The 19957-nt window shown below is 30.1% G+C and overlaps 1 long non-coding RNA gene across 1 annotated transcript; it reads right to left on the bottom strand.

The window, feature by feature from the left end:
* Window positions 1–12467: 12467 nt before the first annotated feature.
* Window positions 12468–14779, bottom strand: LOC124896126. The gene is made up of 2 exons (XR_007052610.1): window positions 14300–14779; window positions 12468–12502 (listed from the first exon to the last, which is right to left on the bottom strand). It is a non-coding gene; the product is annotated as an uncharacterized LOC124896126 (long non-coding RNA).
* Between the last annotated feature and the right edge of the window lie 5178 nt (window positions 14780–19957).

Genomic DNA, 19957 nt, shown 5'->3' with positions numbered 1-19957 from the left:
GTGTAATTGTACCATGGTGGGTTATGTTGTCGATCTCTTTTCCCTCCATGTGTTATCTAGTAGAATCGGCAGGTCTAGGGTGTCTTATTTTTTCATTTTAATTTCCTAAGCTTGTGATGTAAATATTGTGTTTAATGTTATTTATAAAATGTTTTTTTCTTCCTTGTTTTAGTATTTATTTGTAGATGTGAATAATGAATGATGTTGGCATAAGACTATGAACATGTATGCGTGATTATTTACTCTAATCATGTAGCATGGGTGCATAACCTTCAGTGAGTCTGCATTTGGCGTTAACATGTAAGAGGTGCATGAATCATGTGATGGAAATCCTAAGAGTAGCAGAAGAAGTTTAACTCAGTTTCCTCTATGTGTGTGAGGATTTATCTTGAGTTCTTGCATAGTGTAGTGCCTAGAACTTGCCCAAGCCATTGATACTGTTCTCTAACTGATTCAATAGGATGGGATGGTAGGCCTCCTTGTACTTTTAGCCCACTTAGCCTAAATAATTAACCTCTCTAAGATCTCTTCCTCACTTGAACCCATTTTAAGCTTTTTAGTAGTTTTCTTTATTTCCCACAACTATAATTAACTCTCCACAGGACATTAGCATTCAACTCTGGCCATGGCCCAATATTGGGCATTGGGCACCTTAACTTAGGCAAAATACCTAAGTTGGGGGTGGCTATTGTCAAAATGTAATCACCCATTGAAAAGTTGGTTTAGAATATAGTTTAAAGGCATTTAGCCATGATCTATCCAATGATATTGTGCACCTTAGCTTACTGCATCAGCATAATTTGAGGGTGGTTGATGCTTATTCAAAAAAGAAAAAAAATAAGTAGAATTGAAGATTTAAGTAGAATTGATTAAGGGAGATTGTAAGCAAGTTGATGAAAATAGCAGCTTGGGGCTGAAAAGTTGCTAGGGTAAGGAGAGATAAGCCCTAATGAGTCACTTTAACCAAAAGAGTAGCCTCACCTAGCCTGAAGCCTCATTACAAGCCTAGAAAAGACCTGTTTGATCCTAGTGAATCAGCTTTGAGGATATGTTAAATGACAAAGGCAATCCTATGGGTACCTGGACTATGCTTGTAACTTCTTTTATGAGTGTAAGAGTTTAGATTGTGTCCACGTAGTATAAAGAGTGGTGGACTTCATTATTGTGAGGGCAACTGGAGTTTTGCTTAGTTCTGTTGTTCTCTGTGGGATATGACATTCATGTTTATGTGTGCCGAATGATAATCAATGCTGGGTGTAGAACCTGCTGGTTGAAACTCATGAGTAAAATGATGAGTGAATGGTTCCGTCAAAGTGATTCATTAGTTAGTTGCTTGTCATGGTATGGTTCAAGTTTGCAATTGGATGCTGAGTTGCTTGAGGACAAGCAACAATCTTAAGTTAAGGGTGTTGATGTTCTGGCTTTCGACGAAATATTTTGCATCTTTTTCTTGAGAAAGTTGTATGTTTTCAAGCAACTAAGGTTGCATTTAATGTAGGTTTTTAATGTTTCAGGGTAAGGATCTAGCTGAAGAAAAAGTCTCAAGAAAGTGGCAGAAAAACACTTCTAACGGTCAAAATGGTGGACTGTCAGTGTTGCAACGAACCACCAAGTTAACCGCCAGATCTAACCAGAACTCAGCTTTTTAGAAGACTCTGCGACGGTAGAAATGGTGAACCATCAACATGCGATGGATCACCAACTTGACCGTCTTGTTACGATGGACCAAATGATGGACCGTCAGTCTTACGACGGACTACCAAATTGGCAGTCAGTGTCATCCAGAACCAGGCTCCCTGAAGGACTCAGCGACAAACCAAGCGATGAACCGTCAGTCTTACGACAGACCACCAAGTTGGCCATCAATTTTATCCAGAAAGTGACCTTCCCAGATCAGCAGCAATGGGCCAAATGGTGGACCGTCAACCTTGCGACGGACCACCAATTTGGTCATCACTTTGGATGCAAATTTTATGATTTTGAATTTTAAATCCTTTTAGCTGGGAACATATAAATACCAAGTATTAGGGTTTAGTAGAGATCTTTTCCTCTTCAGTTTCATACTTTCTCCTCTATTGAGAGCCTTGTACTACTTTTTCATTAGGATTTGAATCTAGAAATTAAGAGTTGATTATTAGTTTCTACATTTTCCATCAAAGATCGAGAAGAACAATATTGTGACATTTGTAAGTACTTTTCTGAAGTTATTTATGAACATCAATATAACTTTGATTTCTTATATGGAGATGAGTGGATAAACTCCTATAACTAGGGTTATGGGAGCCTTAATGTAGAGAATTATTTTGGGGTTGTGAATGGGTTTGATTTCTAACATCTATTGAAATTGCATGAATCTTTCTTCATATTGATGGCATATCTTGGTTGCAAACTTGAGAAGTGAGCCCATAAACTCCACTTGTCTGACAAAAAGTGGATATTGGGAAAAGAAGTGATTCACATGAACTCTATGGGTTTACCCTTTGGGTTAACGGGTTGATGCCTTAACAGGATCAATCCTCATGAGAGTGTTTTTGAATAATGCATGAATCCTTTAAGTTTGAGAGAAGTAAATGGTGAAATACTCATTAGGTTGAGAAACATATGGGTAATCCTTAGAATTCAATAATTCTTGCAATTGGATACATAAGTTAGATTTTGAACACAAACTCGCAACCCTAAGTGTTCGAACATCTTGGTGAATATAACTCTAGTTAATTCATTCTCATTAAAATTACATCTGTATTTACTCTTAGTAGCTGGAATTTTATGTAACACAAATACAAAAGAGCACCGTTAACATTTCCAAAGCCCCTTTATTTCAGAACCTTAGATTAACAGTCTAATAATAACAATCACAATACTTAGTGAACATTGTATTCCCTGTGAGATTCGATACCCAACCCAGTTAGGTTTTATATTTGACAGCGACCGCTTACTCTCTCGTAAGAGAGGTGTAATCTGAATGTATCAATCGCAGCAAGCCTTGAAAAGTAAGTTTTTCACCCAAACTGATATGAAAAGGGAAAACAACACCAAAACCCTAGGTAAAACTTCTAAAATAAAGTCAAACCACACATGTACAATCATAGCAAAAATAAATACATAACAAAGATACCATAAATTTCCTAAAATTTGGTGTCACAATGTAAAAACCAACTAAATACATCTCAAAGTAAAAATATATATCTGGTAATCCAAAAGGAACATAATCTATCTCTAAATATGAAAACAAGACATAAAACTAAACAAGAAGAAATAGTAGATTAACTCTGGAAGCATAGACCGACTGCTACCTCAAAGCTACTCATCGCCTAAATCACCTACTGTGTGGTGCACTCATACCTGGATTTATATCGAGAGGACATAGTAGGGGTGAGTATGGTCCACTTGTAGTCAGTAGATATCATAAGCCGACTGAGCAAAGTAGAACATAAAGCATATAAAATACATACTATGGGCATGTCACGTGCAATCAGAAAATGTCTAAAATGGTAGACTATACTGTCTCCACTAACAGTTCTATAATGTACACATATACCAAAATACAAATACAAAACAGAGGCATAAAAAGATAGATATCAAATCAAGAACAAAAATACAAAACAGAATGTACGCAATGTATAAAAAGAAATGAAGATGATGATGATGATGATGTAATGTACGAGGTTGTCACACAACCTCTATATATACCTATCGAGTTGTGCTCCTGAGGTAGGACCTATGGAGGGTTTGACAACCCATATACAATTCAATGTCGAATATGAATCCAATATCTATAACTCTTCTTCGACGCATACATCGACAGAGAATTTTTATAGATGTCACATTTTCTGTCAGAAAAAGCCAGTAGTTTCATAGTGGTATCAATGTTTAATGAATGTGTATGATATGAGGATGTAATGCTCACAAACAACCAGAATTGGAATTTTTAAATCCAACCAATATACCAATCACTTGAGCCAAAATAATCATCCCAATAAGTCAACCATCCATGATCCAATATAATCCATATGCCAATAGAGTAAGATATACAATAATATGTCATTTGATACCATACAAATACTAACTTAGACATTTTTCCACTAAGAAAAAAACAACCAATTGCATAAATATTAGGCTAATAATATCATATAAGATCCCACACAGTCACACATAGCAAATAATGTCATAAAACCACCAAATAATAACAACATAGGGCCCCACACGGGTATAAACTAATAATAAAGTAATTTTCATGATTAGTTCCCACACTCATAACGTGATTTTATACCAATATTAACTATCCAGTCCAGTCTAAAGAAAGTTAACCTAAAACCTACCTCGAATGTAGAAAACTGAGTCAAATAGCCTTCAACACAGAGACTTCCCCTCACGAACGGACTCGGATTCAACTAAAACATATAAATATAGAATATATGTGTCAAAAGAAATTCAATGATATCAATATTGCCCATTTTTAGATCTGGATCAAAATGAAAACCAAAAATGAGCTTTCAAAAAATAAGGTTAAAATTGGTAGTTCAAAAATATATTACTCGTGACTAAAGAAAGCCATAGAAGAAAACCCAAGTCAAAAATGGGTTGAAATTGGGGTTTAAATCGAAGAATTACTAATTTAGACCTTTCGGGCCATAATTCCCAAATTTTACTTTTGAAATCGAGTTTTAACAAGATTGAATGACAAGAATTAAAGAAAAATAATTGAAATGGGTATTTCGAGCTTACCCAAGCTTGAAAATGAAAGAAATCACCTAAGAACACAAAAACCCAAGTTCAAAGTATCAAAAATAGTGAAAAATCGCGAAAAGGGTATATATATATTGCCTAGGTATCGCTAAAGTGGATACTAGGCTGCTTAAGCTACCATCACTTAAGCGTTCAAGTATTGCTTAAGCGACACCCGCCAAAGTTGCATATATCGGTTAAGCAGACCAAGGGTTGCTTAAGCGGACCCAAGGTCGTTAAGCGACACTCGCTGGTGTAAGTCAGGTCGCTTAAGAGATCGGCGGGATGCTTAAGCAGATGCACCAGCTGAGTGGTGCATCAGCTGGAGACTTGGAGAATTTCAAGTCTCCGTGGGCTCCTTGAGATTTATTCAAAATCTCAAGAATGCAAATAAGCTATACTACCCTAGCAAATTCAATGACTCGGACTCAATGATGATATCATATTTTTAAAAAAATATCGTTTTTACAAAATTGACCCTTGAAATCCAATTTTACAACTTTTTGAACTGAGAGTCGAAATGAGATACAAAAGTCATAAAATCGTACTAATCATGTTACCACTATAAAATTGACATTTTGAATCTATTGGCACAGTCTATTTTTTCATCCGACACATAGAATAACAAATGTTGACCGAAGTAAACTATAAAGCCCTTTTAACCACCAAAAACTATAAACTCTCATAAATCACACCAAAATGCATTGAAAATTGTATCAATCATTTCCACACCTCAAAAATACCATAAAGCAACCACAGAGAGGAGTAAAATGGTCAAATCACACATAAATAAATAATTCACAAAAATCACCAAAAAATTATATCATTATATAAGGTAGGCCAATAGTAACCACATTTCAAGATTTATGTTGTTGTTCTATTACCCCCATGGTGGCCTACAACGGATGAGTCATGACATACTTTCAGAATTGACATCATTTCTCCTTTAGACACACAACTCCAAACCATACTACAGCATATATTTGAAATAGATAGGGCTCATTCCAAAAGTAATGTCTGTAATCTTTGAAAACTTTCTTCTTTTGGTATGATTTTACTTATAACAAAAAGATGACTGTTGCCAAATAATTTGTAATATAGGCATACCGGAGTGCCATTATACTTGTCAAGACAAGAAGGAACTCATCAGATATTTGACATTAATGTCTGACTATCTGATAGGTTTTCCTTCTTGCTTCAATTTGGATAAGTGGTTAGCTACCTGATTCTCAGTTCTTTTTCTATCTTTACTTCAAAATTGAATTCTTAAAGTAGAAGCACCCGTTTAATTAGTCTTGGTTTAGCATTTTTTGTCATCAACTATCTCATAAAGTTGCATGATAGTGTAAACTATCACCTTGGACCCCAATAGATAAGCTCTAAATTTCTCGAAGGCAAATTTTACAACATTATAGTTTATTTGGGAAGGTTCAACATCTTGCTTGTATAATAGATTAGATGTGGTATTTTGTTGTTCCTCTACCTCACTACAACTCATATAGCAAAATCACTTGTGTTACACATAAGCTCAAATGGACGAATCAGTTGGAGTAATAATAATAAGAGCAAATGTCAAAAGTTCTTTAGTAGTTTCAAAAGCCGTCAGACATTTTCTATCAGACACAAATTTAGCGTGTTTTGCAAGAAGCTTACACATTGGATTCATTATCTTTGAGAAGCTTCGCACGCTAATATCAAAAATGATAGCAGGAGTTTAGCAGTGATTTCTATTTTGGCTTTCTCAGATGGACATCATACATCTCTGAAAAATAGTTGGACTGTTGAATAGCCCGAATGTCATCCTGCTGAAAGAAAATATTTTTTAAGGTCATGTAAAAGTGGTTTTTCCTAATCTTCTAGCACAATGTTGATTTTATTATCCGTGAATATCCATTAAGAAAATATTAAAACTACTTCCTGGCCAGCAGATCGAGCTTTTGACGATGAATGATAAAGGAAACTGGTCTTTCCAGGAGGTTTAATTCAATTTCGTGTAATCCACGCACACTCATCATTATGTGATTGATCTAGTTTGGATCAAATCATTTCACTCATGGTGTACCACTGTCATATCTCCTTTCTTTGGAATTTATTGCACCGGGCTTTTCCACTTACTATCCATAATTAGAAACACCACCTCTGCTTTTAATCATTTAAAATTTCCTTCTTCACCACTTATACCAAAAAAAATTAACTAAACACAAACAACATATCCATACTATATCTATCAATATTATGTGCATTGATATAACCATTAAAGGAATGAATACAAGTGATACACAATGAGAATTAACAATTGATGCAGTAGAGCAAATGAATATAAGTAAAATTAGAGGAAATGAATACAAATGAATATAAGTAAAATTAGAGGAAATGAATACAAGTAAAATTAGAGTGAATGAATATAAGCTATACACGGTGGTAACATTGATACAACTAATTATGGGCGATGATACAAACTGGTAACAATTGATAGTAGTGACCATGTTGATACACCCAATAATGTGAATGCCTGCAAGTGCTATAAACTAGTAATGATTGATATAGTAGATGAATACAAGTGATGAAAGCTGGTAAAATTGATAAAAGTGATTGTCGATGTAGTAATTAGATTGTATATGTGTGAATACAAATAAAACTAGAGCAAATAAATACAAGTGATACAATCCGACAACAATTGATAAAAGTGAATTGTTTTAGAAAGTTGCATCACTAATACATAGTGAACATATACAAACAATTATCGAACTGATACATCGTATTTACGAACTGATACAACCTATTTGCGAAATGATACAACAACTAAACCAAAAGAATAGCTACGAATGGTAAATTCGCAAACTATGGCTATTAATGATAATTACATTCCAAATTATAGCTACTAATGATAATTATGCTTCAAATTATAGCTATTTATGAAAGCTTTTTTTTTTGTTTTGTTTATAATGAGTGTATGAGTATTAGTCGCAAAAAGACAAAGATGGGCCAGAGTGTCCCTTTCCGAGGGGAGAGCTGTGCGGACCAAAATGGCAAAGCAAGAGGAGTCTTAACTGGCAACAAGTTCCAGCTCCAAATGATTCCAAACAGAAGTACTAAATTTCTCAAACCCTCTTTCGTCGGTGCCTGTGTCATCTGATACCCTCTGCTCCTTTGCTTCCCACTGCCACCATACGTTTTATTTGCTGAACTTTTTTTACTTCCTCTGTATTAAAAACAAACATGAGATCTATAATAAAACGAAGATACGATTGGAAGTGTGCAACGAGAGTTTCAAAGTACTTAAAATTATGCTCATAAGTTCGATAATAACACTTTCTAAAGAAAAGGTAGTAAAAATATTATTTGATTCTTTTAGTAGCTAGTAATTGTATCATATTAAATGAGGCCGGCCCTACTTTCTTCTTTTTCATCTTAATTTTGTAAGTGATGGTAAGCTTGTGAGTAGTGGAAAAGTAAAAGGTGAAGAAAGCTTTTGCTTTCTACTCAAAAGGAAGACTAGTTAATATTTGGCTTTGCTTCATTCAACATTCTTTAGTCAATTCAGTGTTTATCTGACTGCGCTAGAATCGACCGCTGATGTATATTTCATTGCTTTGCTCTTCCTCTTATTTTATCACGTTGGAATTTGAGTGATATTTAGTTTGGCAATTTGAATTTTCTACCCAAAAGAATCAAATATGTAAAATATAGATGGATATTCATAAATGGTACTAATTTCTACTATACTTGTTACTTGAATGTGGATACTAGCTAGTAGATTTGTCAGGTTCGTCTGAGCATTTAACACTCACACGTGAATTATATTTTATAGATGATAGAATGTCAATTCTGAAACAATAAGCCAAGTGCATGATTTGCATCTGGTATTTCATGAGTAGGCAAGCTCCATTCATAGACAAAGATAAACGTCCATACATAGATAGAGTACTACTAGAGGGAAAACATTTGATTTTAATCTAATTGATTACAATTAGCTATCCAATACATAAGAGTTCTAGTTCTAGACAAACTAAATTTCATCAAGCTATGGATAACCTTCACGTGCTATTATCTCTACCAATACCTTTGTCCAAGATTTTCTTTTATTTATATTGGCTCCTCTTTATTTTTTAAAGGTAAGTAAATACAAGTCGGCAGTAAAACGTCCATATGAAAATCTACGTGGGAATCTAGTTCAACATTTAGGGTCGTTTGGTTGAGAATGTAGTTATATTAGGATTTGTTATGTTAGGATAAGTTATGATGGGATAAGTTATACTGGGATTAGTTATGTTGGGATTATTTTTATTGAGTGTTTGGTTTGTTGTTTTCAAAGTAATATGCATAGTATAATTTCTAAGAATAAATTAATTGATTACCAAAATATCCCCATCTTATTTTACTTCTTTTTAATTTATATATATTTCTTTTCAAGCTTCAAATATTTATTTTTAAAAATAAAACGTTCATCTTATTTAGCTTAATTTTTTTGTGTGTGCATTTTCATGATTATATCGTGTGTATTTTAAAAATAAAACTTTCATCTTATTAACTTTAATTTTTTTTTATGTGCATTTTCATGATTATATCGTGTGTATTTTAAAAATAAAACTTTCATCTTATTAACTTTAATTTTTTTTATGTGTCTTCCCATGATTATGCCGTGTGTGTTTGAAAAAAAAAATCTTACTACATCTTATTTAGTTTGAAATAAAAACTTCCAACTTAAATTTGTTAAAGTAAAAGAAGATTCGTCATCTATGTCATTTCATTTAAACACATATTACTCATATCATAGAATATTAAAATTTACTTTAAATGATATATACAATATCAATTTTCAAGTGATTAAAAAACTATTTAATTTAAAATATGTAATTGAACAATAGAGTCGATTGTAAAACGATAATGTGTATTAAAGCTAGGCAATGCATTTGTAGTTGCTAAAATATTTTATAGATTACCGGTGAATGATAATTATTATTATAAAATCTACTTACTTTAATTAATCTTTTCATTGTGTAATAAGAACTTTTTGTGTTATCAATTCACAAAAATAACACTTGGAAGGAAAAAGTTGATGTTGAATTTCGTTTTTCTATGCTTAAAAAATCATAGTACCTATATTTTGTTGGATATATAAAAAATTATAGTACCTAGTTTTGATCCTTATTATGTATGAATCTAATATATTTTAATTTTTAATTTGTTAATTTTGCATTTTGATCCTTTATATAAGAAAATAGCGTATAAATTTATAAAATTTACAAGCAATGGGATGAAAAAAATGCAAAATTCAATCAATAAGAGGTTAATTCTTCTTAGTCATATATTTTCGTCGTTTCAAAATAAGATATTTTAGTCTTTTTAATTTTTCATACATAACGCATTTTAGATAATAAAGTAGATATCAATAATCTTTTTTCAATTTCAAAAGCAATATTTAGAGATTGAAGAACTAAGAGGAGATGAAAAAGATTGAAGCAATGTGTTTGTAATGGATTTGGAGGTTATTTGTCATTTTATAATTTTATCCAAGGATAAATTAAGGTGGGATAACTTATACCACCAAATATATGGTAAAACTTATCCCGGGACTATTATTAGTCCTCGGATAAGTTATTCCGAGTATGGCCAAACCAAACGATGTATTAAAAAGTTTATCTCGAAACTATTATTTTATCCCGAAATAATTTGTCTTAATACCTCACACCAAACGACTCCTTAGATGTAGACTTATGGAATGGGGATGGATATGAAATTTATTTGTCAATATTTAATGAGAAACGAGAAATAGTATATATTTACCAATTGCCATTAAAGAAAAAGCTATCCTTCACAAAAGAAAAATAAAGGTAACTGAAAAAAATAAGAGCTAATGAGTTCTTCGGTGTCTAATATATCCCTTTCCATTTGCTTTGGACACTAATCATGAACATGATTAATTAGATAGTGGTCCACACACCCATTTTTTGAAAGAAGGAATATTTTTGAAAGAAGGAATAAAAAGTGAAGTACCACTATAAATAAGGGCAACATGCATGCACCACAACCACCACCACCCCCCGCCCCACACACACACACCCCCAAAGAAAAACCATCTATTGCAATTTACCAAATTGAGTACCTATGAATATATCGATCTTGGTTCCACCTACATGTAATCTTCAAATATCACAACTAATTCCAAACGAAATACCACATTCGAATTTCACTAACCTCTTGGTCACTACTCACTACTGTCATATACTATTTTATCCATGTTTCACTTGATGTGGCAACTTTTCTCTTTTTAGTCTGTTACCATAAAGAATGTATATTCTCTCTATGTTTCACTTCATGCTACAACCTCTCTCTTTTTTTATAATGTTTCCATAAAAAACGTCCTATTTTCATAAATAAAAATAGCTCAACTTTTTTCTTGTTTTATTCTAAATGAAATAATTTATAATTACATAAATATTCAAGTTTGTTAGTCTCTCCTATCAACTGTAAACATACATATATGTATCTTTCTTAATCCAGGGCAAAGTATTATTTTTTTTTTCGGTAAACAGGGCAAAGTATTTTGATATGCTTTTGGCACAAATTCGGCAAAATATGCTTAGAAACTACTATAATTCTGGAACATCACAAATTTAGTTCTTTCAGGATGCGCTATAATATCCCCCACCGGGTTGCATGCTAACCCAAAAAAGGCCGATCGAGTAAATAATGGTTATATGTACACCCACCGTCTCGAAATCAAACTATACATAATAGGAATTAACTTTTTACAAAAATTACTTACAAAATTGGGGAAAAGGTGAAAAAGGGAAGACTTTGATAGGATTCACTATTAAAAAAAAAAAAAGGAAAACCAACTACTTGTGGTCGATAAAATAGTGGTAGCTTTTTAAAAATCGACCACGTGTGATTAGTTTTTTTAAAAATATATATATATTTTTAAAATTCATTATTATTTTATTAAAATAGAAAAAAATAAGTTTAAAAATTAAAAAAAAAAAAATCAACCACTTGTGGTCGATTTTATTTTAAAATTAATCAATTGATTTTATTAAAACAGACCACAAGTGATCAATTTTTATTTAAATTAATTAATTAATTTATAAAAAAACGACCACATATGGCCGGTTTTTTATAAATTAATTATTTAATTTAAATAAAAAATCGACCACATGTGGTCGATTTTTTTATTTAATAATGTATGTAATAATTTATTTAATAAAATATTTTATAATTAATTATAATAAACCAACCAGATGTGGTTGGTTTTTAAAAAGAATTACCATAAAAAACGACAAGTGATCGATTTTCAGAAAATATTTTAAAAACCGACCACATGTGGTAAAAATAAATCAACCACATGTGGTAGGTTTTTTGTAAAAATTTTCAAAAAAAAAAAAAAAAAAGCAACCATATGCGGACAATTTTTTCTGATAATTTTTGTAAAAAAAAATATTAAAAATGTCCAAAATACAAACATTAAAAATCAAATTATTTACAAAATTAAAAATTAAATTATTTACAATACAGCCCACCAATCATTTAAAAACATTAAAAATCAAATTATTTACAATACAGTCCGCCAAACATTTAATATACAATCAACCAACCACCATAAGAATACAAACATTAAAAATCAAATTATTTACAAAATTTATCGAGATTCCAAATCCAAACTATAAAACATACAAAAGACTAAAAAATACAACTCATCATCCGCATCTTCATTCTCAGCCTCACCCATTTTATTATTAATATTTCGTTGATACATCCAACTATAATCAGGTTTCATCTACACAATCAATCACATTCAAGTAATTAGTTCAAGTCACAAAAGTTCACATTTCAAATACCTACACCTAAACATTTTCAAGTCACTAATTCACTTCAGAAGTTACCAAACTAAACTTAATTCAAAATGAAAAGTTCACGTTTCAAATATCTACAGTTAAACATTTTGAAGTCACTAATTCACTTCTCAAGTGACCACACTTTACTAAAATCAAAACGCAAGTTCACATTTCAAGTGCCTAAATTTAAAACAAAAGTCACTAATTCATAATTCAAGTAACTACACTTAAACATTTCAAGACATCAATTCACTTCACAAGTTACCTAACTAAACTAAATTCAAAATGAAAGTTCACAATTCAAGTACCTACACCAAAACATTTTCAAGTCACTAATTCACTTCACAAGTTATCAAACTAAACTTAATTCAAAATAAAAGTTCACATTTCAAGTACCTACACTTAAACATTTTCAAGTCACTAATTCACTTCTCCAGTGACTACACTTTACTAAATTCAAAACACAAGTCCACATTTCAAGTAACTATACTTAAACATTTTCAAGTACTTATTCACTTCTCAAGTGACCACACTTAACTAAATTCAAAACACAAGTCCACATTTCAAGTACCTACACTTGAACATTTTCAAGTCATTAACTCACTTCTCAAGTGACCACACTTTACTAAAATTAAAACACAACTCCACATTTCAAGTACCTACACTTAAACATTTTCAAGTACTTATTCACTTCTCAAGTGACCACACTTAACTAAATTCAAAACACAAGTCCACATTTCAAGTACCTACACTTAAAGCATTTTCAAGTCACTAACTCACTTCTCAAGTGACCACACTTAACTAAATTCAAAACACAAGTCCACATTTCAAGTAACTACGGTTAAACATTTCAAGTACTTATTCACTTCTCAAGTGACCACACTTAACTAAATTCAAAACACAAGTCCACATTTCAAAGGAAAGGGCACTCTTAAGCAAAATTGGAAAATCCTATGTTGTCAACTAATAGAAGTATAGAACTGACCAAATCAAGATATTGTTTATGCAATATCATGCTAGAAGGAGAGTACTATCCTTCCAAGTTCCAGTTAAAGGAATATTAACATGTAAAAAGAAGATACAGGACTAATGACTCACATTTCATAGCTTTTCATGTGATAAGGATGTCTCCTAGAACAATCAGAACAGAACAGCCTAGCTCATACACCCGACAACACTCTTTAGATTCAAACAGCTTTAAAATAATTGCTAAGCAAAATTCAACTGTGTAAAAGATTAATTAATGGATACAGCACTAATCGGCCAGTACGTGATTAAAATCTCGTATTCACCTTTTCATCAATAACTCTTAACTATGAGTTGTCGAAGGCAATGCAGCAGTTTAGTTAGATGTAAGGAAATTATTGAAGATGACTGGTAGCTATACTAACAGCTAGGTCCCTAAAATGGTAGAGATGATAGTTTAAATGCGAAAAAATGTAGCTAGATTCACATTCATCAGGCAAACTCTTCCTAAATTTTAGTTTTCAAGTACCTACACTTAAACTATTATATTACTAAGATCATGATTCAACAATAGTATTGCCAAACAAACGATAATGGACTTAGCATATGTCAATTAAAGACTAAAAATAAGCAGGAAATCAAAGAGTCAAATCAAAATTAAAAAAATCAAATTTCACTAATTTCAAATCACAGAATCAGTAAAACAAAAATAATCAAAACAAAAATAATCAACATAAAGGGTTTTTGGCGAAACTTGAAAAAAGAAATCAAACCTAAAACGAATTCACATGTGAATTCGTCATGTACTTAAGATTCTTCCGTTGACATTTAACGGAGTGACGATGGTAATGGACTGATTTTTTAATTGGAAATGGGTGGAGCAATGGCGGTGTTGGTTGGAGATTCATCGTCCATGGTTGGCTTCCACCGGTAAGACTGATTTCGCTGGCCAAAATGATGGTACGGCGGCCGAATTTGGCTGTTGTGGCGGCTGGTTCGGATTTGGTGGCCAACGGTGGAGTTGGCTGTTGATTTCGCCGGTTGAGCGACAGAGATGGAGTCGACGCTGGAGCAGTGGCTGATGGGTATTGCCACCGCTGGAGACGCGAGAGCGGAGATAGGAGGCCGGCGAAGGGACGCGACTGCTCCGGCGTCTCACTAAATACGGTGACGGGCAGCAACTTTTGCTATTTGACAGAGAAAGAAAGAGAGGAAGAGGGAGAAAGAGAGATGCGGCTGTTGAGAGAATAGTGGGATTAGTGTTTGTTTTGTTGGTTAAAAAGGAAAGGAAGGGGGTGTGATTTCAGCCGTTGGATCTATCTTGATACATGGCTGAGATTAAAGGATTAAAAAAATAAATTGGAATTTTTTAATGTATTAAAGGTGGCTATAATTGTCATTAATTGAGCACAAAATGATTGAAAATTAAATACGTAGAAGAATATAAATGAAATTGGCTGCTATAATAATAATAATAATAATAATAATAATAGATAATGTATTTTGTAAAATAATTGTGCGTGTGCATGTTCACAAAAAAAATAATAAAATATTATATTTGAATTGATAAATCATAAAAAATAGTAATAAAAATTAATAAAATAATTTGTTTATATTTTCAATTGGATTATCGGTTAATTAGTTTCAGTTACCTAACTTTTGATTATAGGTCAAAAATTGGAATTTGATTTCATGGCCAAATTGATATTAATTTTGATCATAATTGACACAAATTGAGTACAATAACGACTAGAAATTAAACTACATGGGGGAGTAAATTGAAATTGACTGCTATTTTAATAAATATAACAATAACAAGAACAATAATAATAATAGGTAATGTATTTATAAATTGTGAATGTGCACATGTACATGAAAAAATAATTTAATAAATATTAATAAAATTATGTAAAATATCGTATTTGAATTAATAAATTTATAAAAATGATACTAAAAATAATAAAATACTTTATACATTTTTTAAATCATAAATGTAGCTTATTGAAAATTATTTGATAACAAAATAATGCGTAAAAATATTAATATTAAAGGTTAAATAATTTTGACAAAATAGAAGTCTAAGAGAGCATCGAGAGGTCAAAATTGGATGTCAACACTTCTAAATACGTACTATATACATTGATCACATACACCATTTTATTACCTCATAATATACATCGGTTAGTTTATCTTATGTTATTATACCTTCAACAGTATACTATATATCACCTAGATCGATCGCACGATATCAGTATATTCAATATATAACTGGATATATTTTGTTAGCTTTAATTTTAATTACGTATTACGTACATCACTACACAAGAGATATACATACATATATATAATTGTAAGTTTCGAACTACGCACTAAGTACATCACTGCATAATATATATATATACACACACACTATCGACTATCAAGTTTTAAATACGTACTATATACATCACATATGTACACGAGTATATTACCCTGTAATATAATGCGATGTATTTCATATACATACTTTGACGAGTTATCGATTAATTTGATTATTAGCTTACACTAATATAACTTCAACGTACAGTATATTGTTACTTCGATCATTTTAAATCAAGGTGTTTAATATGTTTGGATAGATTTTGCTAGTTTTTGACGACATAGTTCATCGATAACTATATCATATCTATCTATCTATCTATCAGCTCTTGAATATGTGCTATATACATCACGTACATGATTTTACTACCCCATATATATATATATATATACACTATAGGTACCTATACATATACATACATACACACTATTGACTATATCAAGTTCTAAATACGTACTATATACATCACATACGTACATGAGTATATTATCCAATAATATGATGCGACGTATTTCACATATATTACATCTACAAGTATATTACCTTATAATACAACACGTTCATTATATTTTGGTGAATTATTAGTTATATATTACATTATTATGACTGCAAATACGTACTATAAACATCAGCTTTCAAATACATACTATATAAACACCAGTTTTCAGCTTTCAAATACATACTATAAACACCATTTTTCAATTATCTATCCCAACGGTATGATAAATATACACACACACATATATATATATACACACACACATATTCATTATACAAAGATTATGCATGTTTAACGTTATTTAACGTATATACAAAGGAAAATATTTATTTTATATATTAAAACATAAGTAAAAGGTAAAGATTACGTTTAATTTGTATATTATATTTGATATATTTTTTAGTGTAAGTTTTTTCACAAAATCTAAGATTTATTAATTTTTTTTTTTATATTATTATTATATTGGTTATTGACTACGTGTAATCAATATAATTTTAAAAAATAATATATCAGATTATTTTTTAGTAAAGTAAAAATATTAGATTATATATATAATCTAATATATTATTTTTACTACTAATAATAATTAGATATTAGATTATATGATTATTTTTTAAAAATAATTATTTACTTTTTTCCTTTTTTAATTTCAAAATCGATCACAAGTGGTTGGTTTTTAATTTATTTTTTTTAATGAAAAACCGACCACATGTGGTCGGTTTTTAATAATTATTTTTTAATTATATTAATTAAAAACAAACCACGAGCGGTCGGTTTTTAAAATTATTTTTTTAATTTTAATTTAAAACTGACTACATGTGTTCGGTTTTTTAAAACTATTTTTTTTATTTTTTCATTAAAAAACAACCACAAGTGGTCGATTTTTAAAAATTATTTTATTTTTATTTATTTAAAAATCAACCACAAGTGGTCGGTTTTGTTATTTTTTAAATTTTTATTTGTAAAATAAATAATAATTAATATAAAAATTATTGAAATGATTATTTTGATATTTTAAAATATAAAAGTGACCACATGTGATTGCTTTTTACAAAAAGAAAAAATTAATTAAAAAATCGACCACATTGTGTGATCGATTTTTTGTGGTCGGTTTTTGCGATTTTTTTTAGTAGTGATTAAACATGTATTTAAACACTGCAATCTGTAATTACAAATGTAATTAAACTAAGTCTGCAATTAACTCCTAGTTCAGTTCCTGAAATATTTTCTTTTTAGTTCATTACAATTAAATTGCAAAATAGTATTTAATTTTACTGTTAATGAAAAGCTTTTATAATCAAATAAATTTTATAACATAATTATGACCATAAATTTTAATCGTTATATAACCATACAAATAATATCTTATATTTTAAATAACCAGTCAAATGTACGTGTTTTATACGTGTGTTTCGTGTTGATAAATATAATTATATATAAAGAAATAAGATTATTTATAAAAAAATAATTGAGTTGTAATAAATATTGTATCTATTTAAAAGATATAATTTGACACTAAAAAAGTTTCATGTTAATCAATAAAACTATTCACAAAATAAAAAATTTAATGAATTAAATTTTTTTTGCTCATCAAAGAAAAAGATTTAGAGGAAAATCACACCACAAAGGAGCATCTATTGTACACATACGTCATATTAAATTAAAATATAAATATTTTAAGTACTCGACGATCCAATTTAGGGTTGAGACTAATATTCATAATATAAAATATAACAGAAAAGGAGTAATGAAGTCATAAAATTAAGAAAACACAAGTAAAAAAATATTTTGTAAGAATAAATTATTATCTTTCGATTTTGTCCAACATCACTCCTTTACCTTGCTACAGCTAATGATCGCACATGGACAGACTTGTTACTTTTTTCAATTACTCAAAATCAATATTGTATATATTTTTAACAAGAGAACGTACATAATTAGATGTAAATATTTAATGATACACTTAGGGCAACATCATGATTCATATTAAAAGTTTTAACCTCAATTTCTTTGTGACTAATCAATTGACCCACGTATGATTTATCAAAAAAATTATTACGAAAATTATTTCCTCCTAATAATAAATGAAGATAGATCATCTAACTTTCGAAAATAATAAATCATATGTTAATTAAATTGGTAGAAGTTATACCTCAATTATCTATGTTCTTTTGAAACTTTGAATTTTTTTAGACCGAAATTTTTAACGTTACCGCATTCTTCCGGCGAGGTCACAATCTATCGATCAAACATAAATTATGATTGAATCTCAAAAATTAAGGATAGAATCTCAAAATATGACAAAACACATGTAAAAGATCACATAATTAGGCAATCAAACCAACATTGAAAAGCAACGAACAATCAATAGATAATAAAAAGAATTTCAAAGTACAAAGAAAATACAAATACAAATTAAATAGAATAATAAAGAGACAAACATTCATACAATTACTTGGATGCTAACATTAAAAAATAAAATTTATTTAATTTGTTTTCTATTTTAAATAAAATTCTTGACAAAATAACCTACCTATTTTTGTTAAATTATAAATTCGATCAACAAATAACTACTAAAGTAATATTTTTTTAGTATTAAAGTTCATATTTGGTTAGTTCCTTGAAGGTGAATTAATAATTGAAAATTAATAGTATTTTTAATTATGTTTAAATAAGGAAAGATTAATAACCAAATTTTAATGGGACACCTAAAGTATTATAAAATAATTAAATAATAAATTGGTAAAACGATAAATGACAGTTTTGTTTATTGCGGAGTCTTTTAACGAAGAATAAAAAGTTCAAATCATTCTTTTAAGTGTTTTCACACTTTTAATATATTATAAATTATAGATATAAATTATAGATTATAGATAAATTAATTGGAAATAATAACCAATGATTCAGGCTAGATCATATTAATTCATAAGTTTGATAAAGATGATCCAAAGAAATGCTGTACTTGGGATCAAAACTTGCGAACGTAACAAAGAATGAGCATCTCATTGTTATCTTGTGCATGGTGCCTTCACACGTGCGCCCATGAATTGAACTCAATATAAAAATATTAACCATATCCTATGAGGATCTCAAAATATTCTTTAACTTCGATTACTTAATTAGTTACGGACTACGCAAATTGCCACCTCTTTTGCTTTATTTAATTAAAAAAAAAAATAGCAGACGATAACGATTCGAAATACAATTTCATTTCATTAACTGGGTGCAAAAGATTATCCATACTTCCTCATTGGATAATTACCAAAATATCTTAACCATAGCTAAAGACAATCTCTTAACATTCTTTAACTTCGGTTGCTTGATTAATTAATTATCAACAAACAAGTTTAAGTGGTAAAAACAAAAGACAAGTTTGCAAGGACGAAAAAGACAAGTCAGTGGCTTAAAAAATTAACGAATCATGAATGGTCACTTAACTTTTACTTTTCAAAAATTATAGTAAAATTATCTTTTATGAGCATTAAATTATAAGATATTTTTATAATGAAATATTCACTCAATCTTTATCTAAATATGAGAAAAATGTCTGTAAGAAAAATAACAAAGACACGA

Source organism: Capsicum annuum, chromosome 1 (genome assembly GCF_002878395.1).
Source record: "Capsicum annuum cultivar UCD-10X-F1 chromosome 1, UCD10Xv1.1, whole genome shotgun sequence".
Taxonomy (NCBI): Eukaryota; Viridiplantae; Streptophyta; class Magnoliopsida; order Solanales; family Solanaceae; genus Capsicum; species Capsicum annuum.
The sequence above is the reverse complement of the archived record's forward strand: the minus strand, read 5'-3'. Positions and strand labels throughout refer to the sequence as shown.